The 23,295-nt window shown below is 47.4% G+C and overlaps 1 protein-coding gene across 6 annotated transcripts in view; it reads right to left on the bottom strand.

The window, feature by feature from the left end:
• SGMS1 (sphingomyelin synthase 1) overlaps positions 1-21,365 on the bottom strand; it is a 261,890-nt gene extending 240,525 nt beyond the window's left edge. For 2 of the 6 annotated variants that reach the window (XM_070432761.1, XM_070432760.1), the window contains exon 1: positions 21,121-21,365. The gene's annotated coding sequence lies outside the window, so the exon portion shown is untranslated. Of the gene's footprint in view, positions 1-2,222; positions 2,293-19,923; positions 20,039-20,442; positions 20,460-21,120 lie in introns of those variants that run through there. The other 4 variants (XM_070432763.1, XM_070432765.1, XM_070432766.1 and 1 more) reach the window with 3 other exon arrangements.
• Positions 21,366-23,295: the final 1,930 nt, after the last annotated feature.

Here is a 23,295-nt window from a genome sequence, read left to right as displayed (position 1 = left end):
CATAAAAGAAATATTGCACAATTATTTTAAATCAAACACCCATAACATTTGAAGGGACTTTAAAGATGCAACTGGCAACAAATCTGTGAGAAATGAATTCTTAAAGTCAATTTCTAATACTATTTATCTTTAAACGTTTGTTACTGTAAGGAGTCCACAACATTTGTCTTCTACATGGAGACAGAGGAATGGGACAAACAGGAGCGTATGTGAGCAGGATGAGATTTTATTACTCATTGAATTTCCAAAAATTAAGAAGCACATAACACTTGGAATACATGTCATTGTTTATTCCATTAGGAGTCACATTAACTATTCTGGAAATAAAGTACAGATGAGAAAATGAAAAAGGTCAGATTTAATCTATGCATCAATATTTCTGATGCCTACAGTTTATTCCTAAAATAGAGGCTTCAGTGCACAGAAGGCCCTGCACTTTCGTCATCACTTCCACCTCACAGTCTAAGGGGTCAAAACTGCTCTAACCATACCTCCCAGACAGTAGGAACATTTTGAGTCAAAACCAAACAATATAACCACAGTGTCTACCAGCTGGATCCCCATTCCCTCACCACTCCACATCAAAGAAAGGGGACTGATCCCCTGGCCTGAGCCTGCACAAGCCGAGGTGCCCATCACAGGCTGAGGGCTGAACCTCATACATGGACATGTACGGATCAGGCGGATGTTCCAGGGAAGAGTCAAAGAAGCAATCACTGGGAAGATAGAGGACCAGAAGTGTAGAGAGCCTCAAAGACTCAAAGAGGGAAAAGGTAAGGAAAGAAGGGTGTTACAGGACAGTCAAGGAGGAGGAGGAAGAAGCATTCAGTGCCATAGGGTCAGAAGTAATGCCATATAGGCAATCTCAGTGGGGTGGTCAGGGAAGACTCAGATTAAGGGAGATTCAGACACTGTGAGTATAACCAGTTGGAGACATTTACTCATGTCCTCTTTTGATCAAAACCTCCTCAATAGTGGGGCCTGCTTTCCCCTAACACACCCAGAAGCAATAAAGACACAGAGCACTGGGTATCACTGGTCCGTTGTGGGCACACAGGCAGGACCCTACATCTCTGCCAAGTTCTCAACAGCACCTCCTACAACCACAGCTATGACTTCCCAGAGGACCACAATGCAGCGGATTCTACAGTTTCAAAATCACACTTCCAGTCAACCACCTAATGCATAATTTAAAATAGAACTTCAACCATAGAGTTGAAGTCATTTGCCTAGAAAGCTGATGCAGTGCCAGGTTAGTGAGCTACACTCAAAATGTTAATGGTACATACAAAAAAGAATCCCAGCCGAACCGGTTTGGCTCAGTGGATAGAGCATCGGCCTGCGGACTCAAGGGTCCCAGGTTCGATTCTGGTCAAGGGCATGTACCTTGGTTGCGGGCACATCCCCAGTAGGGGGCGTGCAGGAGGCAGCTGATGGATCTCTTATTGATGTTTCTAACTCTCTATCCCTCTCCCTTCTTCTCTGTAAAAAATCAATAAAATATATTTTTTAAAAAAGAATCCCAATCATTTTTTTTTCCAGAGACACATCTCTGCTTATGTCTTGCATGTTAAACCAAAAAATTTATTCAGGCAGTATTATAATTATTCTTTGAAGTAGAATATTTGACTGATTGCCAAAAGTGATTAACTAAATATGTAAATTATATGACTAAATATTAAACATGCATGTTATTTTGTTGTAGAAGTCACCTTAATTTAAATCAAGGACAAAAAAATAATTAAACATAAAAGATAAAGCAGCGCCTGGTCATCATGGCTCAGTGGTTGGTGTCAACCTATGAACCAGGAGGTCACATGCCCACGTTGCGGGCTCGATCCCCAGTAGGGGGGTGTGCAGGAGGCAGCCGATCAATGATTCTCTCTCATCACTTACGTTTCTGTCTCTCTCACCCTCTCTCTTCCTCTCTGAAATCAACAAGAAAATACATTTTTAAAAAGATAATAGAGCAAGAAAACAGACTTTTAATATAAAAATAAAATCCACGATGCTGTCAGTAAACTCACGAAGGTCTCTCTCTTCTGATATGTCACCTGCCATTAGAAAATGTGGGCAGTATAAACAGACTAGACTGGCATTGTTTAAGCTATGGTTAATCACATGTTATTCTTATCTAGCCTATAAAAGCACAAAACATGTCACTACTCTTACCACAAAGCAGAAGGTTAACCTCAATTTCCCACACCTCCACAAAAGAGTACCTAAATCATGTCACCGCAGGTGGCTGTGCCCCAGCCAGTAGACCACCGGGAGGAGTCTGTGAAGAATGTGTTACTCTATATTCTCCATCAGGCCTCTTCTGCAACACAGATTTGGGAAAATATACAGGTTTAAATGAAGAGTGCTTGCTGTATGCACACAGTTTGCAGCCCAGAACCGCAGATCCCCTTCCAGACTGTCATCCCTAATCAGAAATTCCCTAGTGGCCTAGGTGAGCCAGAGTCAATCATATCTGCATATCCAGAAAGAATTCTGATGAGAATTTTACCAGCTAACATTGAGTTGAGGAACCAACACTATGGCCAGTTTCTCCCTCTTGAGGTACTGACAGGCAAGAGCTATCAGAGCAAAAGCTATGAAAACACCAGGCAGTTTTCCAACAACTCTGACGGCCTCACTCAAGGTTGCTGCCAAGTTCACTGTGAGAGCTCTGTAGTTCTGTGAAATTGCTCTCTGTACCTCAGGCAACTACTAATGCTTTCAGCTGAATACTGTTGGAAGTGCTTGGATGTTTACATGTCAGTGAGGCAAGCATTTCCTTGACCAAACTTGGATATGGCAGCCCTCTAGTAAAACCGATCACGGGAAGAGATATATATATATTTTAAAGCCTGTTTAAAGATGTTTGACTTGAACAGATTTACAGCAGCATTATTCACAATAGCCAAAAGGCAGAAGCAAACCCATGTCCACTAATGAATAAATGAATAAAATGTGGTATATACATGCAATGGAATATTATTAGGCCTTAAAAAGGATATATGCTACAAAATAAACCTTGAATACATTATGCTGAGTGAAATAAGCCAGACACAAAAATACAAATACTGTACGATTCCACTCATAGCAGGCCTAGAATTGTCAAATCATAGATAAAGAAAGTAGAAGGGTTGGTTGCCAGGACTGGCGAGAGGGGGAGGGGAACATTATTTTTTTTTAATGAGTACAAGGGTTTCAGCTTGAAATGATGAAAAAATTCTGATGATGGATGGTGGTGATAGTTGCACAACAATGTGAGTATACTTAATGCCACTCAACTGTACTCTTGAAATTGGTTAAAATGATAAATTTTATGTTATATGTATTTTACTAATTAAATTAAATGTTTGTACCTTTTTAAAAGTAGATTAGGTTCAAAAAATTCTCAGTCATATCTTAGAAATATTATATCTTAAACCTATACAAATGAAATATATATTTCTATGTATAATTAACGATTCACCAAAACTGTCTTCAGTTTCCAACTTGGCCAAAACCCGAAAGGCCAAAGAACAGAATGCCTTCTTGAAATGCTGTTTTTGGCGTCCCTGAGCTAGTGTATGGTCAATGATTGCACCACATCAGCATGGCAACATCAGCAATAAGAACAAAGCATACCGATCAAATATTTACCGGTAATATTTGAAGATTCATTTCTAAAAATTGGTGAGCACTCTGGATGTATCTTAGAATAAAAATCTTCTCCCCACAAAGACCCCACCAAGGGTGGCACCCATATGTGACACCCATAGGATTTTGTCATGTATCTAATATGAGATGTCCAAGAACAGGATGAGATGGCGAGTTATTATATATTTGACAAGGCAGTTTGAATAAAAGAAAATTCTAATACTGTACTTTGCAAATAACAGCAACAACAGAGCATGTTTACTAACAATATCAGAGAGCAAGGTAGCCCTAGCTGGTTTTTCTGTGGTTAGAGAGAGCACTGGCTCTCAGACTGAAGGGTTATGAGTTTGATTCCGGTCAAGGGTACATACATGGTACACTGGTTGCAGGCTTGATCCCCAGCCCCGGTCAGGGTGCATGCAGGAGGTAACCAATCAATGTGTCTCTCTCACATCGATATTTCTCTCTCTGTATCTTTCTCCTCCCTCCTTCCACTCTCTCTAAAAATCAATGGAAAAAATATCCTCTGGTGAGGATTGACAACAACCGATGGTTACTTGGGGAAAGCAGTTGACTATTAGAAACAGAGGTGCTTGAGAGAGCAGACACTTCTCCCATATTACATCTGTGAAGACTCTCTGTCACTCTTCTCCAGGGTATAAGCTGAAAGTGTGAGCAGGCAGTGAAAGCCGAGATGCAGATGGAGATCTGGAAAACAGCTTTGTTATCTTGAAAGCTCATTACGCTGCTCCCAGGCCACACTTCCAGAGCCAAGGCTTCCGGACTCTTTCTCTCAACTGGCTGTGAGAAGCAGCAATCGCGTGCAAAACATCAGGGAAGAAATTGTATATAGGCAACAACCTTACTTCTGTGTCTGCGATTATTCAAGCACTGCACAGAGCTGGGGGGAGGGGTAACTTCAACGAAACTGCATGATCGCCACCAAGGAAACCTTTAGTTCCAGAAGAGCCAGTTATCTGACAAAAGTTTAATAAGCTGGAGGTAAACTACCACTTACAGTGTTTTATATTGACAGCTAGCAAAAACAATAATTCAAAAACATAAATAAGAGCCTTGCTCCTCCCTCCTCTACCTCAGCTGAAAGTCACTACCTACCCAGTATCACAAATGCTCTCTGCACTGGTTGTATGTGCTAAGCAATTAAGTTCCTATACCACAATGCAATGACTATCATAATGTTAATAACACTGTAATCATTTTGTAAAATTTCCGATTTATACTTGTATCCCAGAAGTCAATTCTAGAACAGTGAGATTTAGCTTTGGCAATTCTATTCCTTTTAACATTCTGTCTTTCAGCATTTGATCAAAATGTTTATTGGTGCACATCCAATATTTATAGAAAAAACAATGGAGGGATATATACCAAAATAATAGTGGCTATCTATGGGGATAAGATTATGAATGGCATTCTTTTTGCTTATATACCTTAAATAGAGGAAGAGGGAAGGGATGGGGTAAGAGTGAAAGGGGTGTAGAGGAGAAGAAAGAAAAAGAAACATTTTTCTAAAAGAAAAACCCAACAGGTTAAAAGGCAAATGCAGAGCAGCCTTGAACAGTCAGCACAGGCTGTACACTGCCAATTCCAAGGACCGCCATTCACGACTCTGGCCATCCTACCCCCTATCAATGTCCAGCTCAAACCTGCTCTCCCCAGTAAATGCCTCCATGCACATTTCAGCCAAAAGCCCCGAGTCCCAGGCGCTAGTACAGACAGAATTTAATCACACTGCACAGTCATGAGGCCATCGCTCAGCTGTCGTCTCTGGAGTATAGCTCCAGAGCAGAGCCCACTCCTTCCTCTTCGGACCCTGACAGCCTGACACACAGGGAAAGCGCACCAAGTTTAGCAGAGAACACATTTTCACAAACTTGCCAAACGGTGCCAACAGCATTTCTCCTTCATCTCAGGCCTGTGACAGGCAGCCACACCACCAAGATAGTCATTACTTTCTCCTTCTCAAGAAATCTGCTTTGCCTTTGAAGGAGTTAACCTTTATTGGAGCTTTGTGGGGTCAATGAATTGAAATGCCTCCTAGTTTTTAAAGCATATCTGCCTGGAAGAGCCATGCCTATGGTGACTGGGAGAGGCCACGGCTGTGCCTCGTGGTAAAAATGCCCCTAGGAAATCAGGACTCCCAGATTCCAATCCAGGCCTTGCCAGGCTCCAAGAAGGAATTTAAACCAGATGATTTCTAAGAATAAAGCACCACTCCACATGACAGCAAACACCACAGACAAAGTAAGTTCAGAGGCCCAACACTCAGAACAACATGAGGCCCAAGAGAGGTGGCAGTGAACGACAACAGACAATTCCAGGTGAGCTGGTGATGCGACTTGTGACAACTATAGCACAAAGAACAGAAGCCAGAAAGGAGGCAGGACTATCCTCCACTTCTAAAGCCACCACCCCTTTCCACCCAGAGTCTTGCACTGTGCTGGGGAGAAAGGAAGACAGTTCAAGAGTAGGGCATTATCAGTAAGACATCATAATGACTGACTTAGGGCTTTCTAGAACATCAGTGATTTCAGGTCAGCAATGGACCTAACAGGCAAACAGAAGAAACCTAATCAGACTTCAGACAGTCAAACTACCTGCTAAGGAGTCATTCCTTTTGTACTTATACAAGAAGTGTAAGTGCTTATAAAACTTTTTATGAGACAGTCAATATAGCTTGATTATTTCCTTTGTAGACTATAAGCTTGTTAAGGGCAGAAACCATACCTGCCTAGTTCATCACTATGTCACCAGTCCCCAGCAGGGTGCCTGCCTCATAGTAGGCACTCAGCTAGTATATCCTGAATAGTGTATTTATTTATTGTTTTAACAAAATCAGTACAGCCCTGGCTGGGTAGCTCAGTTGGTTAGAGTATCATCCCCCTATACCAAGGTTGGGGGTTCAATCCCTAGTCAGGGCATATAAAAGAATCAACCAATGAATGCATAAATAAGTGGAATAGCAAATGGATGTTTCTCTTTTTCTCTCTTTCCCTTCCTCTCTCTCTCTCTAAAATCAATAAATTAAAGAAAAGCATATCTTTTTGCACATACCAATATTTTTAGAATGTTCTACATAAGTATTCTTTTAGATATTATTTTTTAAGTGTTGCTTAGTATTCCATTGTGCAGTATACATAATTTAATTAATCCCCTATTGCTGCATTTTGGTTTCCAACTTTTCACTATGATAAACAGCTCTAGGATGAATAATGGTCTTAATTATTTCTTAAACTCCCAGAAGTTGAATTACTGGATCAAATAGTGTGTGAGTATCTATGCCATTCTCTTAATAGCTACCCTTCATACCCTTATGGTAAAGGACAACTGACATTAACTTTATTATTTAGGTTAAACTACTGTGGACTTCTCGCACAGAAGAATCTCCTCAAACAGTTGTCTTTGACATCAGACTCAAACTGTCCACTCCAGACCTATTTTTGGCGCCATCAGAGCCAGAAATCTGAGGAAAGCATCTGCTCAAGTGGACTCCTGCTCTCCTCCAGAGCTCAACCTGCTTTTCTTGCGTTAGTGGAGAGCAAACCACACTGCAGCATCACACTCCCCTCCCCGACTTCTCCCACTGAGCTCAATGGTCTTCCAGCCAGCTATACCATCCTGCTTCTCTTATCTCCTCAGAGGAATAGCTGAACCTGTCCCACCCCTGAGTCACAGAAATATCAAGTCCCTTATAACTGCAATGAGGCTCTGTGTGTGTGTGTGTGTGTCTGCCTCCGGCCTTTAGGCGTTTACTTCTCATTAGTTCTTCTAAAAAGGGGACAGACAGCAATAAAAACCCTCAATGGAACAGTTTTAACCTTTTATCCACTTTCATAAAAATGGACCTTTTCAAGATCTTCCAAGTGAATTTAATGAAAGTTTTAAACACTCTCCCCAGAAAAATGCACACACCTAAAATGATAAATTTTATTTCAGTGGCTTTGTGAAACCATCAAGGACCCCAGTAAGGACCCCTGGGCCACTGATAGTGCCTTCAAACAAATGGCCATCAGGAGACTTGAGACATTCCTGAGTGTTCTCACCACGCTGTCTCTGTTTCCAAAATCAAAGGGAGGGGAAGAGGCCAGGTTCAGGGCCCTATGGAAACTTGGAGTGCTGCCCAGCACAGCTGCTGGTAACTCTGCGGAGCCTTCAGAGTACCTCGGGTGTCACTACTCCAACAGCAGCAGCAAAGCAAATGTCAAGTCACCCACCTCGTGAATGGGCGGCAGAGCCCTTAGGAGGCACGGGTGGGGCTCTGCCTCCTGACCACCTGGCATGCCACAGGTATATTCACTGGCTTGATTAGTGTCCGTCCCATTTCCAAGAAAACTCCATGCAGACGAGACCTGCAGACAGTTCACACCTACACTGTATTCTTGGTCTCGTCCAAGCCAAAGCAGCGGGTCCCAGTGGTCTGGAAATTTAGGCAAGAGACTGAGGCCATTACAAAGAGACTTGCCTAAGAGCAAAGGCATACAGGAGACCTTCCATGCCCTCGGGATCTGATGGTGAGGAGAGTGAACTAACGGGAGGAGGAACAGGGACAAGCTCTGGGATCAGGCAGAAACACGAGAGGGGACTACAGTCCACATGGTGAAATCTCAACCACACACAGCCACAAATGTGGGTACAGCTGGACAGTCTCGTGCACTGACTCCCTGACTCACTCACGGTGCATCTAGTCCAGTGAAAGGTCCACACGCCCCTGAAGGAGCAGGAAGGGAACCAGCACGCCCTCCCCCTCAGACAGAGAATCTCCGGGGCACCTTCTGCTGCCACTCCCCAAGGTCGCCCTGCACTACCGCAGGCACACGCCCAGGGCTTTCAGTTGACAACACTGAGATCGAGTGCTTATTATTCCCATTTCACATGAGAAAAAGCCGGTGCCCCAGAAAGAAAGCCACACCTGTCCCCACTTGCTCCCTCTTAATCTTGGGTTACCAAGGCGGCCTGCCTTGGGCTGAAGGCCATGGATTCTCCCACACAGGGTGTTTCTTTTCCGACACCCTTTCGGGCCCGTGGCTTTTCCTCCAGCATGCCACCTGTCTGAGCACCTTCACCAGCCACCGCCCTGCCTCCTCACACACTGCCCTCTCCCCTCCTAGCTTTCTCAAGAGAAATAAACTCCTCTTCTGTGGAAAACCGCCTATTTTCACTGGCAGAGAAGTATAGACAGAGAACCCAGAAGGCTGGTGACCCTTGAAGCCCTAGCAAAGGTCAGAGCTGTGCATCCAGTTAGTCCAGACAATGGTAGCTGAAGCAACTTCCCCACCAGATAGTCATGGAAATCCTTATTGATAAGATAGTCTGCCTATTACTGGAAATTGCCTGCTCATGGGCTAGTCTGTGTGTTACTGGAAATTACCTGCCTAAGGGCTATGCTATGGGTGTATCCCAGATCAGTAAAAGCTTGGTGAGGCCTGAGCACCAGTGGAAGTCCTTCCTCCTGAGTTGGACTTACCCGCCTGGTCCCCCAATATTTCCAAATTATCTCGTGTCTTTTCTCTTTCATTTGTGTGCGGCTCTTCTTCTGGATCCTGAACCCTGAACCACGCGGGACGTGGAGGGAAACATTTTACAACACTCTTCTCTTTGGGCTTCAGGAACATCCGCACGCCCATCTCCTGTTCACACATCCGGCCAAACTGTTAGCCTGTTTCTCAGGAGGGTCAATGTTCCCGGCGCCCCTTCAGCTGCTATTCCTCTCCCCTTCCTGACTTCTCCGGCCTCTGCTCCACTGGGAGGGGCCATCCCCTTCAGCCAACCCTCCCCACCTCCTTAGGGGACGGGGTTCTTGAGGCCTGTTCTCTACCGCCCTGCCCCCAGGATCTTCCTCTTCTCTCAACCTTCACTAAACCTGTGACTCAGGAGCGCCATTCCTAACCTGAGCATCATCCACCCACTGGCTTAGCTGTGGAGGCCCCCCACCCCACCCTGTAACCTGAAATTAATCATCATATCCCTTATAATTTGTCCTTATTTAATGTTACTCATAACAGCCTTCATGGCTTCACATAGTATGCCTGAATGAAACTTTTAAAAGACTGGCTATCCCACATTTTACACCGTTAACAGGGCTAGCCTGCCAGGAACATCAGTCACCACGTGGAAAATACCAACAGTGAAGAATCAACCACTCATTGCTCTTTCTATAAAATGGTTTGGGTACGCAACTGAAAGGAGTTTTTAGGGGTAAAATAGGCAGGTTTAGGGAGTTTTAGAAATAAAGAGGGTCCATGGGGGAGAACTGCAAAGTTGGGGGGCTGGGAGCTGCCAAAAGGCATACATTCACAGAGAGAGAAAAGAGATGCCACAGCCTAAGGGGAGAGGAAGACACCCATTCACAGGAGACAGGGGAAAGCCACCGGGAGTAGAGAAACAACAGGGAGAAAGAGGAAAACAGATTTTCACAGGGGACAGAGAATTCTGCCACAGAAGGGGGAGAAAAAAGGGGACCCACGTGGGGTTTGAGCTTTGAAGCTGCTATAGCGACCAATCAGAGGGGACTATCAGGACCCAAAGAACTGCAGCCTTTATAAACCTTAGGAAAAAGGGGCTTAGGTGGACACTCCCTAGAAACACCCTCCCCACGTGGGAGTCTGTGCTTGTTTTCCAATAAATTGCCACTTTTCCCTAGACCACCTTTTGTCCGTGGCTTCATTCTTCGAATCCACCTGGACAAGAACCCAGGAAAGAAATCACCTTAGCATCCTACTCAGAGAAAAACCACACATTTCAGTTTGGTTTCCACATTTCACAACTAAATAGGATTGGGGGAGGACGTTCTGAAATAAGATACTTTTTTATTAACAGGATAATAAGCGGCTGATAATTGGAGTCAAGAGACACTCGTGTCAGGTATCCCGCAATCACAGAACTCATGGAGCCTGGGGACTAGGCAGCTAGGGGTCAGAGAATCCAAACTCTCCATTACAGACAAGGGAACAGAGACCAAGCTTGCCAAGGCCATAGCTTGGCACGTGGGCCTTAGCTTGCATGTTGTTTATAAGGGTATTAAGAAAGGGGAGGGAGAGGGAGAGGGGAAGAAAAGAGGGTAAAGCAGGAAAAGAGAGGAACAAGGAAATGAGAAAAGCCAACTATTGAAAACAAAATTTTAAGTAGAATTTAGCACTTCGTCAGAAATTGAGCTATAATAAAATAAAACCTTGTTTTTAATCAGATATTTCTTTTAAAAGCTGATTTACCTTAGAGTTATTCCTAGGATATAACTAAAATTTACCTACATTTTTTAGACACAAAGAAAATAAACTGTCAAGTGTTCCCTACGAGACCCTATGTGGTTTTGAAATGCAGTTCCAGTTCCCCTAGCTGGCTGACCACTTACAGCACACCTCTTCCTAGACGCCTCCCTGCCGTGGGAGTTACCTCACTAAAAATGGAAACCCCCAAAACAAAAACAAAACAATACCACTTCCAGTTCCAGCTACAGTGACCTATGGCATCATTTACTTTCTCACGTTGCTGTTGTACAGGGAACCTGGAACTGGCGCCCCTCTCCTCCGTCCCGCCCACCCCTGCCCCAGGAGGCTTGGTGTGTAGCTGCCACACTACACTCACTCCACTCTGTGGCCATGTCATTTGTCTGTGGACATGTCTGTCTCCCCCTCCCCAAGTCCTCAAGGACCCACAAGCCATCTCACTCATCTCTGTTATCTCAAGGCTTACCAGGGGGCCTAGCCCACAGCAGACAGACCCTTAGCACATATTTATGCCATTGTAAACTCCAGGCTATAAAAAGACCAGACTGGAGAACATCTGCATGTGTGAACAGGCCTCTCTGGCCTCCCCAGACTTTCCTTAGCAATCCCCACCCCCATACACGCCGCCCCCCCCCCCCCCCCCATATCCTCTGACCAAGCAAAGGAGCCCTCCCTGGCTGCCAGGGTCCCAGGAGAGATACCGAAGTTTCTTCCCAAATACTTTTTGTATGTTCTCCTCTGAGTGATCCTAAGTCCCAATTTCCTACAAAATCTCTCAATTCTAAAATTTTGTCATTCATTTGTTCAGAAGAGGGAAATGCAGCCTCAATTGCAAAACAGAAAACTTGTGCTACAATGACAGCAATTCACACTTCTTGAGGGCTTCCTGTGTGTGGGCGCTGTGCTAAGCTTGGGCCTAAGTGGCTACTTTACCTCACCACAGCTGGGAATGGGTACACAGCCCCTCATTTCCTTTTCATTCCTTTTCTTTTAAGAGCCTTCCTGCAGCCAGTGTTCTACTACAATTAACCCGGTCCAATAAGATTCTCTCCTGCCTCTCCACAGGCAGACTATGTATCTTCACACATTTTCGTTTCTCTGTGCCTAAATTTTCCCCAAGGCATAAATGGTGGACACAAAGCTTTGTTGTGCCTATGGCAGTGAGTGGTGTGAAAAAAAATAATAATAACAAAGTTAAAACAAATCAGGGCATCTTCCTAAAATGAGATGCACTAGATGCTACTTCATGCTTCTAATGAGTTTTAACTTGCATTTTCCAAATTTTCTCTCCATCCTGGATTACCATCCATCTTAGCCGTGTCAGAAACACTGCTAGGGACAGAAAGCAAATTTCTACCCTGCACTGGCTCAGACATTCCTCTGCTGGCCTAGATAAACAGGACCGCGTGAGGTGTTTTTCTTTCATGAGGTGGGAAGTATTTTAAATTTCTGAACCTGAAATCGTCTCACCTGACTGTAACTAGAAGTGGGAGCAGCTGGCCCCTCACTAAGTGAGTGCTGCTCATGACAGGGTTCTCAGGGTGGTCTCCAGTCCAGCAGCATCAGCAGCACCACCCCACCCCCCCACCCCCGCCCCAACATGTTGGAGGAGTCAGCTACCAGGCCCCACCCCCACCTACTTGCCTCAGAAACTGGTGGGGGTGCGCCCAGCACAAGGTGTTTTTCACAAGCCTCCAGGTGACTGTGATACCGGCTGAAATTTGAGAACCACCAGCTTAGGCTGATAAAACGCCAAGGTCATGGGAATGCCCTGCTGGGCTCCCCTGTGTTTCACAACTCTACGTAAATCATGTCTCTCCACCCACAGCACCTACTCTGGTCATTTTTGCCAACTGGCAAAGGCCCCAAACACCAAATTCCATCAAAGCACTACTTCTTTGTTGGGCAAATGAGTTGTGCCCCACTCTCCTCAGTTCTAAAAAGGGGACAGTAATATCCATCTCATAGGACTGTCACAAGGATCAAGGGCTTAGTGCCTTGTAGGTGGTTAGCCCTCAACAAATATGAATCCCTATGATCACACCTTTGTCAGAACTAGAAATACAGCAAAATGAAACTTTCATCCTGTATGCTAACCCCCTGACCTCTTCTATCCAGTCCTTCCGGAGCCCTGACCAAGGACATCCAGGATGGACAGAGACGGCACGTGACCCACTCACTCACTGTCTATCAAGCAGGTACTTATTTAAGTCTGCAACCTGAGCACCCATCACGTGCCCGGCAATGTGCAGAGAAAACCCACTCTGCAGGACTGTGCCTCCAGCAAATCTTTCTGGACAAAAGCCATCAACTCTGGGGCATAAGACCTCTCGGACCTACCCCAGTAAGATAGGAGAGAAACAATGGATAAGAAGAGCTAACACCTTAGAGCAGCGGTTCTCAACCTGTGGGTCGAGACCCCTTTGGGGGTCGAATGACCCTTTGACCTAAGACCATCGGAAAACACATATATAATTACATATTGTTTTCGTGATTAATCACTATGCTTTAATTATGTTCAATTTGTAACAATGAAATTGGGGGTCACCACAACATGAGGAACTATATTAAAGAGTCGCGGCATTAGGAAGGTTGAGAACCACTGCCTTAGAGTGATTGTCTTGTGCCAGGAACTAAGTGCCTGACATGTTAACTTATGTTGTTCTCACAACAACGCCGTGAGGTACCTGCTGTTACTGCACCACCCTCGAGGGTTAGGGAACTGAGGTGCAAAGGGTTTACCTAACCCACCTAAGGCCCACAGCTCCTAAAAAGTAATGCCAAAATCTGAACCCAGACACTCTAGCTCCAGGGTCAGTGCTCTTAACCGCTGTACTGTAAGACACGTACTAGTTATCTAGGCATCTATTAGCCACTTGTTATCACTGATCGCAAAGCACTTAAATTTAGGGACAAAATCCACTGTCGCAGGGATCAATAGGCCCTCCAAGCCCTGACAGAAATGCTAATTATACTTGGTTTCACCAGTCCCACCTCTCACCCTCATCTAATTCTACCCAAATCAAGTCAAAACTCTTACAGAGCAGCATTTATCTTTCTCATAACTCCCCTGACATCACACCACTTAACCTCTAATTACACACCATCTGCCACATAGAGTTCTCTGTTTCTTGTATCTTTTCTTCCCCACTGGATTGTAAAATTCTTTGGAATTATCTATAATTTCTGTGAAGCTTCACAAAACTAGGTAGGAGCACAGGCTGCACATGTAGACTTAGAGGGTGTTACACGGTTAATTGTTTAGGTTATTCACTTTGCTTTTCTGACACTTCTTTGCTATCAATCCTTAAGAGGCAGAATAAAGGTATGAAGTTTATGCTATTCAAAGCCAGCATTAGGGAAGGTATTATACCAACATTCACTGAGCAGCAACTGCTTCAAGATCTGTACTCCCTGCTTCTCCTACATTATCTCATTTAACCCCCTCAACAGCCTCCTAGAGAGAGGCTTTTGGGATCCAGTTTGAGTGAGGAAGGACCTGGTACTACTGAAAGGTAACTTGCCCAATGACTCTCAAGGCTGGTGAATGGAAAACCAATACTGAAACAAGATCTACCTAAAGCCCCTCCCTGCCTTCCTCTAAGGTTCAGACTAAGAAGCCTGCACTCAAATCTCCTCAAAGCAACATGTTACCTTTGCAAAAAATGTTATCACGAGAGGAAAAATTTAAAACTCTATTAAAAAGTCAATTTTAAAAGATGGGATGATAACCATGTTAGTGGAAAGAATTCCAATATTAGCACAGAAAAGGTGTCAATTCTCCCCTTGTTGAATTATACATTCAATGCAATGCCAATCACATTTCCAGGACTTTGCTGAGAACTTGACAAGCATTACAAAATGTATGTGGAAGAGAAAAGGTCCACAAACAACCGATTCTGAAAAAGAGGAGCAAATGAGAAGCTCACCCTGCCATATAAGACACACTGCAAAGCTATAATAATACAAATAACCTGGCATATAAACAGACAGATACGACTGGAACAGAATACAGAACTCAAAAGCAAACCCCCATAAAGAATCTCAAAATCAGTATGTTGGGTTTAATGTGAACAGTTTCAATCTGGGCCGGGGGAAAGTTCTGAAGATTGACGGTGGTGATGTTTGCACAACACTGTGAATGTACTTAATGCTGCTGAATTGTACACTTAAAAATGGTAAGTTTATGTTATGTCTCTTTTGCCACAATTTTTTTGAAAAGATTTTAAAAATCTGCATGTTGAGTGAAAGGAATCAGGCGCACAAAAAGTACCATACTGGACGGTTCCATTTATATAAAATTCTGAAAAATGCAAAAGAATCTATAGTGGCAGAAAGCAGACCAGTGGTTACCCGAGTCTGGGGACAGAGAGAAGGATGAAGGCAAAGGGGCCCGAGGAAGTTTTGGGGTAATGAAAATGCTTTGTATCTTGTTTGTGTGGTTGTTTCATAGGTATGGTCATTTATCAAATTCATCCGACTGTACACTTTAAATGGATGTACTTTACCATACATAAAGTGAAAATATAGACTTGATATGTGCATGAGAAAACCTGATGTATGATAAAGGATGCTCCACACACACAAAAAAAATTTTAGGACAAGAGTATTGTTTAACAAATGATTTGGGGGAAACTGGCTCACATAATAGAAAGAGAAAAAATAAAGTTGTATTCCTCTTTATGCCATAGATGAAGATAAACCTCAAAGAGATGAAAGCTCTCATTGTAAAAAGTAACTAGGAGGCTAATAGAGCAGAATATAGAGTATCTTTATAATCTTGAAGAAGGAAAAACATCTTAAGACTCCTAAAGTGCAATATAAGGCAAAAAATTAATGGACTTGGGCTATATTAAAACTAAAACTTTCTGACAGTTACCACTGACAAACAGACAGATGGCAGAATGGGATTTCTATCTAGACTATTGCAAGAAACATCTGCAAATCAATGCATTAGAAAAACAAACTAAAGCTGGTCAAAAAAACTGTAATAACTAACAAATATATTAGAAGATGCTCAAATTCATTAATAAACTTACATCAAAACAAGATGCCACTTTATAGCCACCAAATATTGACAAAATTAGAAAGATGGATAATATCAACCACTAGCGACTTTGTGGGGAATCAGAAATCCTCATGAACTGTTGTGGGAGTGTCAACCAAATCATCAACACTGGATAACAAATCACCACCACTCACTCCTGGAGGTTCCTTCCCATGCATGAGACTCTAAAGGCTAGACATGTTAAAACACAAATTGACGGGGTTTGTCCCCAGGGTTTCTGATTTAGGAGGTCTACGTTGAGGCCTGAGAATCTGCAGCAGTTCCCAGGTGATGCTGCTGCCGCTGGGTGTGGACCACTTTGAGAACCACTAGCCTAGAGATATTCTCACAAGCATCATTAAGAAACTGCTACAGGAAATTTCATCACAGCTTTGCTCCCAGTAGCAGGAGTGGAGGCGAGCTAAGTGTCCATCACTAGGGAAATGGGTGAGTAAAGCTGGTGGGTGCACAGCAGGCCGGCCGTAACACGCAGCAGTCACAGCAACGCACTAGGTAAACCTAGATCTCACAAATAAAATGTTGAATGAAACTCTTTCGACTTTAATGAATGTCTGAAATCTTCTGTAATAAAAAGGTTTAATGATGAATGAAAAAGAAACCGAATGAAATCTATAGAACAGTACCACTTAATGTAAATTGAAAACATGCACAAAATAATGTAACATCTTTAGCAAAGACATAGATATACCCACAAACATATCCAACACAGAAGAGTAGGCTCCTCTGAGAGGGGAATGGGAGTAGAAAGGGGTATTGCACAGGGAGAGAATCTTGTGCCAAAACCTGAGGATGTTAACCAACCCTTCAACAGAAGGGGGGAGTGAGTTCAACTTGGGACTTACTCATTATCACTGCCTGGGACATCCAGGTAGACATACAGTGCCAGGTAATCATTAAATCAGTATTAATCCAATCCCTTCATTCTCCCAGCCCCCAAATGTCCCTCTCCTTCATTTCCATGAATTTCATAACCCAACAAGTCTGGCTTTCTCCACCCAGCCTCTCCACCTTAGGATATGACTGTATTTGGAATTAAGGTCAAATGAGGGCACATGGGTGAACCTAACCCAATAGGACACTTTTTCCTATAAGAGGAAGACACACAGGGACTCAGGCACACAGAGAAAAGGCCATGTGAGGACACAGCAAGAAGGTGGCCATCTGCAAGCCTAGCAGAGGGGCCTCAGGAGGAATCAACTCTACTGGCACCTAGATCTTGGGATTCCAGCCTCTATAATTGTGAGGAAATTCATATCTGTTGTTTAAGCAAACACAAACACCAAAGCTATGCCTAAATGCCCACTCTCCTGCATTGACATGCAATTGTTACTCACTTCAGTGAAAGCCCCAGGGCTCTGCAGGCGAAGGGGGCAGATCAGCTTGCCGGAGAGAGGAAAGGAGGATCTTTTTGAAATACAAGCTTAAGGTGATTTCAGCCCTGAATTTTCCCTCTTTGCCATATTAGTATTTTAAAAAGAATCTGGGTTCTTGGCTTTTGGCAAAAGGGATGTGTGTCTAGCTCTGCGCCTGTGTCTCTTCAGTGTGTGTCTGTAGGGCTGTGTGTGTCTGTGTGTGGTGTGTTATTTGTGGAGCTAGAGGACTGGGGAGGAGATCAGAGCACTCCAGTGGAGACTGAGCCACACTTGTTGATGAGCCACTCAATTCCTTTCTACTAAAACAGAAGTCACAGTTACAAAACCAAGCCATCTTCCTGTCCCCATTAGCCCTTCCCCTTTCTTCACTCTCCCCTCACCACAGCCAACACTGCTTCCCAACTCCCACATCCAAATGGGCTAATCCAAAATATGATCCTCTGGTGACTATGCAGCTTACTAAAGTAACAAACTTCACAGCCCAAATTCCTGGAATGTGATAGGCGGTGATAAATGACCATTTATATTCCTGACCAACAGCCTTTATCGGAAACTCCAAAATCCTTAAGACTAGAGTGCCATACAGGTCTTCCATAAGAGATTGCTGTGACTATAGCTACCATCCAAAAAAGGGCAAAGAAAAAGCTTTCTATAATCAGTCGTGCCCCCACAAAGGCACACTGGCCACAGCTTTTTCCAAAGGCCATCAAACAGTGCACCATACAAAGTAGTGGGAAAGTGTATAAGACAATAAGAAGAGAAAAATCCCCACTGATTGAGTTTGTGTGAGAAAATATAATAGATCCTTCTGGCAGCAGCTGTAAGTAAGCAAGCCCATGCCAGGAAAGTATGGCTTTAGGGTAAGGGTGGGCAAACTTTTTGACTCAAGGGCCACAGTGGGTTCTTAAACTGGACCGGAGGGCCGGAACAAAAGCATGGATGGAGTGTTTGTGTGAACTAATATCAATTCAAAGTAAACATCATTACATAAAAGGGTATGGTCTTTTTTTTTTTAGTTTTATTCATTTCAAACGGGCTGGATCTGGCCCGCTGGCCATAGTTTGCCCACGGCTGCTTTAGGGGAAGAAGAAATAGCTAAACAACTAGAGGAAGGAGAATAACTAAGGTAAAATACAGAAGAATAAGCGGGCCAAACACTCGCACTTCCCCCAAAGACTGGGGAGATCACTCCCCTGTGCCAACAATCCCTGAATTTTTATTCCCAAAACATTATTTTGTCTTTTCCACAGTAGCAGTTTTCATTGGATGGTAAAGGTTTGGAAATTCTAGGGTTTTCCTGAAATATTTTATATGAAGTTTTGTTAATAAAGTCTATTTGATAGGCAGCATGTATACTTTTCAGCGGTTCTTTTGTGTGTGTTTTTTAAGTATGACAGTTATATGTAAGAATCCTTTAGATTTTCATGAGATATGTTAGCAAAGCATGCTCACGTTTTTCCAGCTGAGGTACAGGATCTGCCACAATTTGAAAATGGGGGGGGGGGGTTGGGGAAGAGTTGACTTTTTAAGGTAAAATTGAATGTTTATGGTCAACACAGGCAATCCTGACTTAAGAAAACATACAAGGTTATTTAAGTGTCAAAATTTACTGACAAGCTTCTGTTATGACAACATTTTTAAATTATAGCTGAATAAGGATTTACTGAGTATCTTCAAGGTAGACACTGGGCAAGATGCTAGGGATCCTCCAATGAGTAAGACACTTTAAAATAAAGGTGTCCCTTTAATGTCAGTATAATCCACCCCTTGAATTAATTTTTTAAATGCTTTCTGATATTTGAAATAGCTGGCTAACAGCACTGAAGAGTTGCAGAAATACACCTAACTATTTTACTAAATATGTAAATTTCTTCTGAAGCAGAAATAAAGGAAAAGACAAGTTCTCTGCTTTGCATATTGCTATCCTTTTCTGAAGAAAAACTAACTGCTTAAACTGTGTGTGGTGGCAGCTGCCACCTCCTGCTACCTAGCAGGTCACAGAGCTGGAGACACTCAAAAACATGCTACACAGGTTAAGCGAAGCCGTAAAGAAACCCAAAAGCCCAGGGCCTCCGGACCTAAACAGAAAGCCCGATATGAAAAGTGAGCTGCTGTGGGCGGGAGGCAGCTAGCTCCTGGAGGTTCCCCCAAAGCTGGCGCCTCCAGTGCAGGCACAAGCTGCAGCCACGGCTTTCTGGCTGGCTTGGACGAGGCATGGCCTCGGAGCTGGAAGGCTGCCACCTGCTGAATCACCAAACATCCCTGGGCTTCCCTTGGAGCACTGACCACGCAGGGGCCCATCCCCCCCCCCCCCCCACACACACACACACCTGGCTTCTCCCTTGGGCATCTTACACCCGGACCAATGAAACACCCTCCAGCACAGGCCAAAAGAGCCACCAACCCTGTTAAGTCTGGGCGGCCCTAGGCAACTGCCAGCCAGTTGTACATCACCAGCCCACTCCTCTCTCTGCCCACTCAGTCCCCCCTGAAGGTTCAACACCCAGAGCCAGGAAGCGTGGGGAGTTCACAGCGCACCATGACAGGCACTTCACACTTCCATATCCAGGCAGCCAACCAGAAACACCCCCAAATCTGAAAGCAAAATAACCTGTCCAAACAGCTGTAAAGGTCCAGGAAGGTTAATGTCCGGGGAGCTTGAAATAGTAGGCAGGCCCCATGGCAGAACATAAACTTCCCTTTCAGAGAGCAGCCTTCACTCGTGGTTTCATAAGCGTGTACAGCAGAAGTCTGCACTGTCTGAAGGTGAAAAGAAACATCTGAGCGGCACCTGCACGGCTGTTCTCCACTCCCTCCAGCCACGTCAACCCTTGTCCCGATTTTTACTCGCGGCTCCCAAGAGGGAAGCAAGCGTTAACCAGAACGCGCCAGGCTGAATCCGTTAGCTGGACCAGGGCAGCGCATCGGCCCACCAGACGCTGCGACCCGACTCGCTGCTCTGCCCTTGAAAAGGCCCCCCGGAATCGCGGGGAACTCTCGCTCATGGGGACAGCCGCGTCCCAGAGCGACTGTCCAGCTCCAGGCTGCGCCCACGGTCCCTCCAGGCCTCACCCCTAGACACCCCCACCCAGCGGGGGCAGCCCAGCGGGATCGTGGAGCCTCCTCCTACCTAGAGGCTGTTCTGCGTCCTACGGCGGGGAGCGTGCTCCTCGGGGAGTGGGGTCCCGCCAGCTATGTCGTAGAGGGGCACGGAGCGGCCGTGGCCAGGGGGCTGGGTTGAGAGGATCCTGAAACCCTGGGCGCCTGGCCGACCGTGATCTGACCGGGAGGTACCAACTGTCACGCCGCCGCCCGGGGCGTGGGGGTGGGGCCGTGATTTGGGGTCGATCCCGGCGGGTCTCCGGTCCCTGCGGGTCTCCCGACCCCAGCGGGGCCACTGCCCAAAGGCCACCCGTCTCCCCGTCGCTTTGGCCCCGCCACCGTCCGCTCGCCCCACTCAGACATTAAGCAGCCTTCCAGCCCGCACGCAGCACCTCTGAAAAGGTGCCCACGGACGCCCCCGCCTTCCTCCCCGCCCCAACTTGGACCGGGAGCCGAGCAGGCGGCCCGCCTCCTCCGATTCCCGGGCCGGGCCGCCCGACCGCCCCCAGCGCCCACTCTCCGGAGCGGCCGCGCGGGGGGTGGGGGGGAGAGCCCGCCAGGTACGCGCGCGGCACCGCGCGGGCAGCACTCACGCCCCCTCGCCCCCGGGCGGCTCGCCCTCGGCTCCCGGGAGTCAGGCCCAGGCAAGAAGCGGGTATCCGATCGGCCCCCCGAAATCGCCTTTTCCCCGCGCCCCACGACTCACTTGCACCGGAGTCGCGGCAGCCGCCGGAATTCCGCTCGCCGAGCCCTCCGCCGCGGAATGGAATCCGGGGCCGGGCAGCGTCGGGGCGCTGCACCCGGATCGCGCACTCCGGCCGGCTCGCGGGGCACAGGGAAGGAGCAGCCTTCGCTGGCCCTTCCCGCTCCGGTCCGTGCCCGGCCGCCGCCGCCGCTGCCCCGGCCGCTGCCTCCCGGGTGCGAAACCTTCCGACTTGGCACCGCAAGCCTCCCGGGCCGCAGAGCATGCCCAGTCCGCCGCCCGCGCCGCCGGCTTCCCGCGCGACGCCGATCCGCTCCTCCGGGTGTTCCCGGCGGCCGGGGGGGCGGGGCGGGAGGGCGGGGCCCGCGGGGGGCTCTCCCTGGGACCGAGGCACGAGACCGGACTGCGCCCCCAGGGGCAGCGGGGGTTTGGCCCCTTTGTTTTACTCTTAAGTAATTGTAAGCTCGGGAGGCGAGTGTTTTCCCAGTGACGATCAAGGCCCCGCCCGCACGCTGTGAGGGGCCGTTTATTGAAGCCGGACGAGAGCCGAGTTTCACGGTCAGAGGCGGAGCCGGAGGGCCGGGGGCCGGGGAGCCGGAGCTGGTCGGAACCGCGAGCGCAAGCTCGGCCTCCTGGAGCCCGGGCTCTGGGCACGAGTCTGCGAGCGGCCGAGGGGGCTCCTCCCCACCCCGCCTAGAGCTGCGACACTTGGGATAACTCCTGAGTGGACGTGCATTTAAAAGGGGCGGCCTGGGACTTCACAGACCGTTTTCCAATTCTGTCCACCCACCAGCGCCCAAAAGCAAGGGAGCCACCTGCGGGGCCGCCCCCAGAGGCCTGTTCGCGCTGGGAAGGCGGGACCAGCTGTAACCGGCGAGTCTCGCAACGCCTCCGAGCCGCCCGGCCCCGCCCCGCCCGGGCCCCACCTCCCACCCGCCCCTCGGAGTCGCGAGAAAACCCGGAGAGCCCGAGGCTTGGGCCGGAACAGCGCATGCCCAGTAACCGGAGCTGGTGCAGGTTCCCCAACGCAAGGTTTTCTTCGAAGGACCCCTGCGCCCGGGTTGGGGGCGGTCGGCAGGGAGAGGTGGCCTTCCGCCGCGGCGCCCTTTCCTTCCCCGGCCCGCGCCGAGGAGATACCCCTGCCGCCGAGGGGCTGCCCAGGGAGCGCCTCCCACGGTGTTGGAGACTCGCCTGGCGGGGGAGGGGGCGCACGACGGTATCGCGGAGACACGTGACTGTCCGTGGCGCTTCGGGCAGCCATCTTCCGCCCGGCCATCGGCCGCGGGCGATTGGATGTGAACGGACCGGGAGCGAACGGGGTGCGAGCAGAGCGCCCTCGCCCCCGCCACGCCCTCCCGCGGGGCTCTAGCCTCCTCTTCGCACCTGCCTCCGGCCCCGCACCCCGCTGGGCGCCGGGATCGTGGCACTGACCCTCGGCTGGCCGGGCGGGGAGCAAGGGCTGTGAAAGGCAGGGGCAGGCTCCGGGTCGGACGGCCTCTGCTTCCTCCCAGTGGTGGAAGCTGGAGGAAGGGATCCCCTTCCGTGAGGGAGTGACGCCGCTGCTCCAGCTGCCTCCTAGTTCTGCCCTGTTCCCCGCGGAGGAAGCGGGGTGTGTTGGCAGCAACATCTGGATAGCGTCCGTCGCTGTTCCCGGCGGTGCAGTGTCCACAGCCCCTTCCGGTGGACAGCTTGGACGGTGATATTAATAGTATTTATTGAGCTCCTGCCACGAAGCACTTGGGGGTCCCAGTGATCGTAGGACCAGCCTTTTTACCATCAGAGGAGAATTGGTTAGAATTGCAAGGGCGGGATGCTGCGATCTCATTAACCAGCCCTCCAGGTGATTCTCCTACATTTCACTTCCACTAGGCCTCGGGGCGGCCCACTTCACACGTGTGGCTTCCAAATGTTGTGTTGTTGGCCCTAAAAGACGGTGAGCAGTGGGTAAGTCAAAGCGGCCGGCGGGCCTCGGTGCAGGCTTCTTACCGCGCCCCCGACTCCGGCTTCACGGGCTGCTTCGCCCCGTGACACTAGACTGCGCTTCTCCGGGAGACGGAGAAAGTGCACTTGTCACACAGGACTTTAAAATGACTGAATCTGGGCTCATGTTTTCAGTGTCTCCTGAGGGTGAGGCGCAGTGAGTTACAGTAGCCCTGTTGAGTTTTCCTCCGTTTGCGC

This window comes from Myotis yumanensis, unplaced genomic scaffold (genome assembly GCF_028538775.1).
Source record: "Myotis yumanensis isolate MYYU_CA2020_CCGP unplaced genomic scaffold, mMyoYum1.0.hap1 SCAF_13, whole genome shotgun sequence".
Lineage (NCBI taxonomy): Eukaryota > Metazoa > Chordata > Mammalia > Chiroptera > Vespertilionidae > Myotis > Myotis yumanensis.
This window is presented reverse-complemented; position numbering and strand designations above follow the sequence as displayed.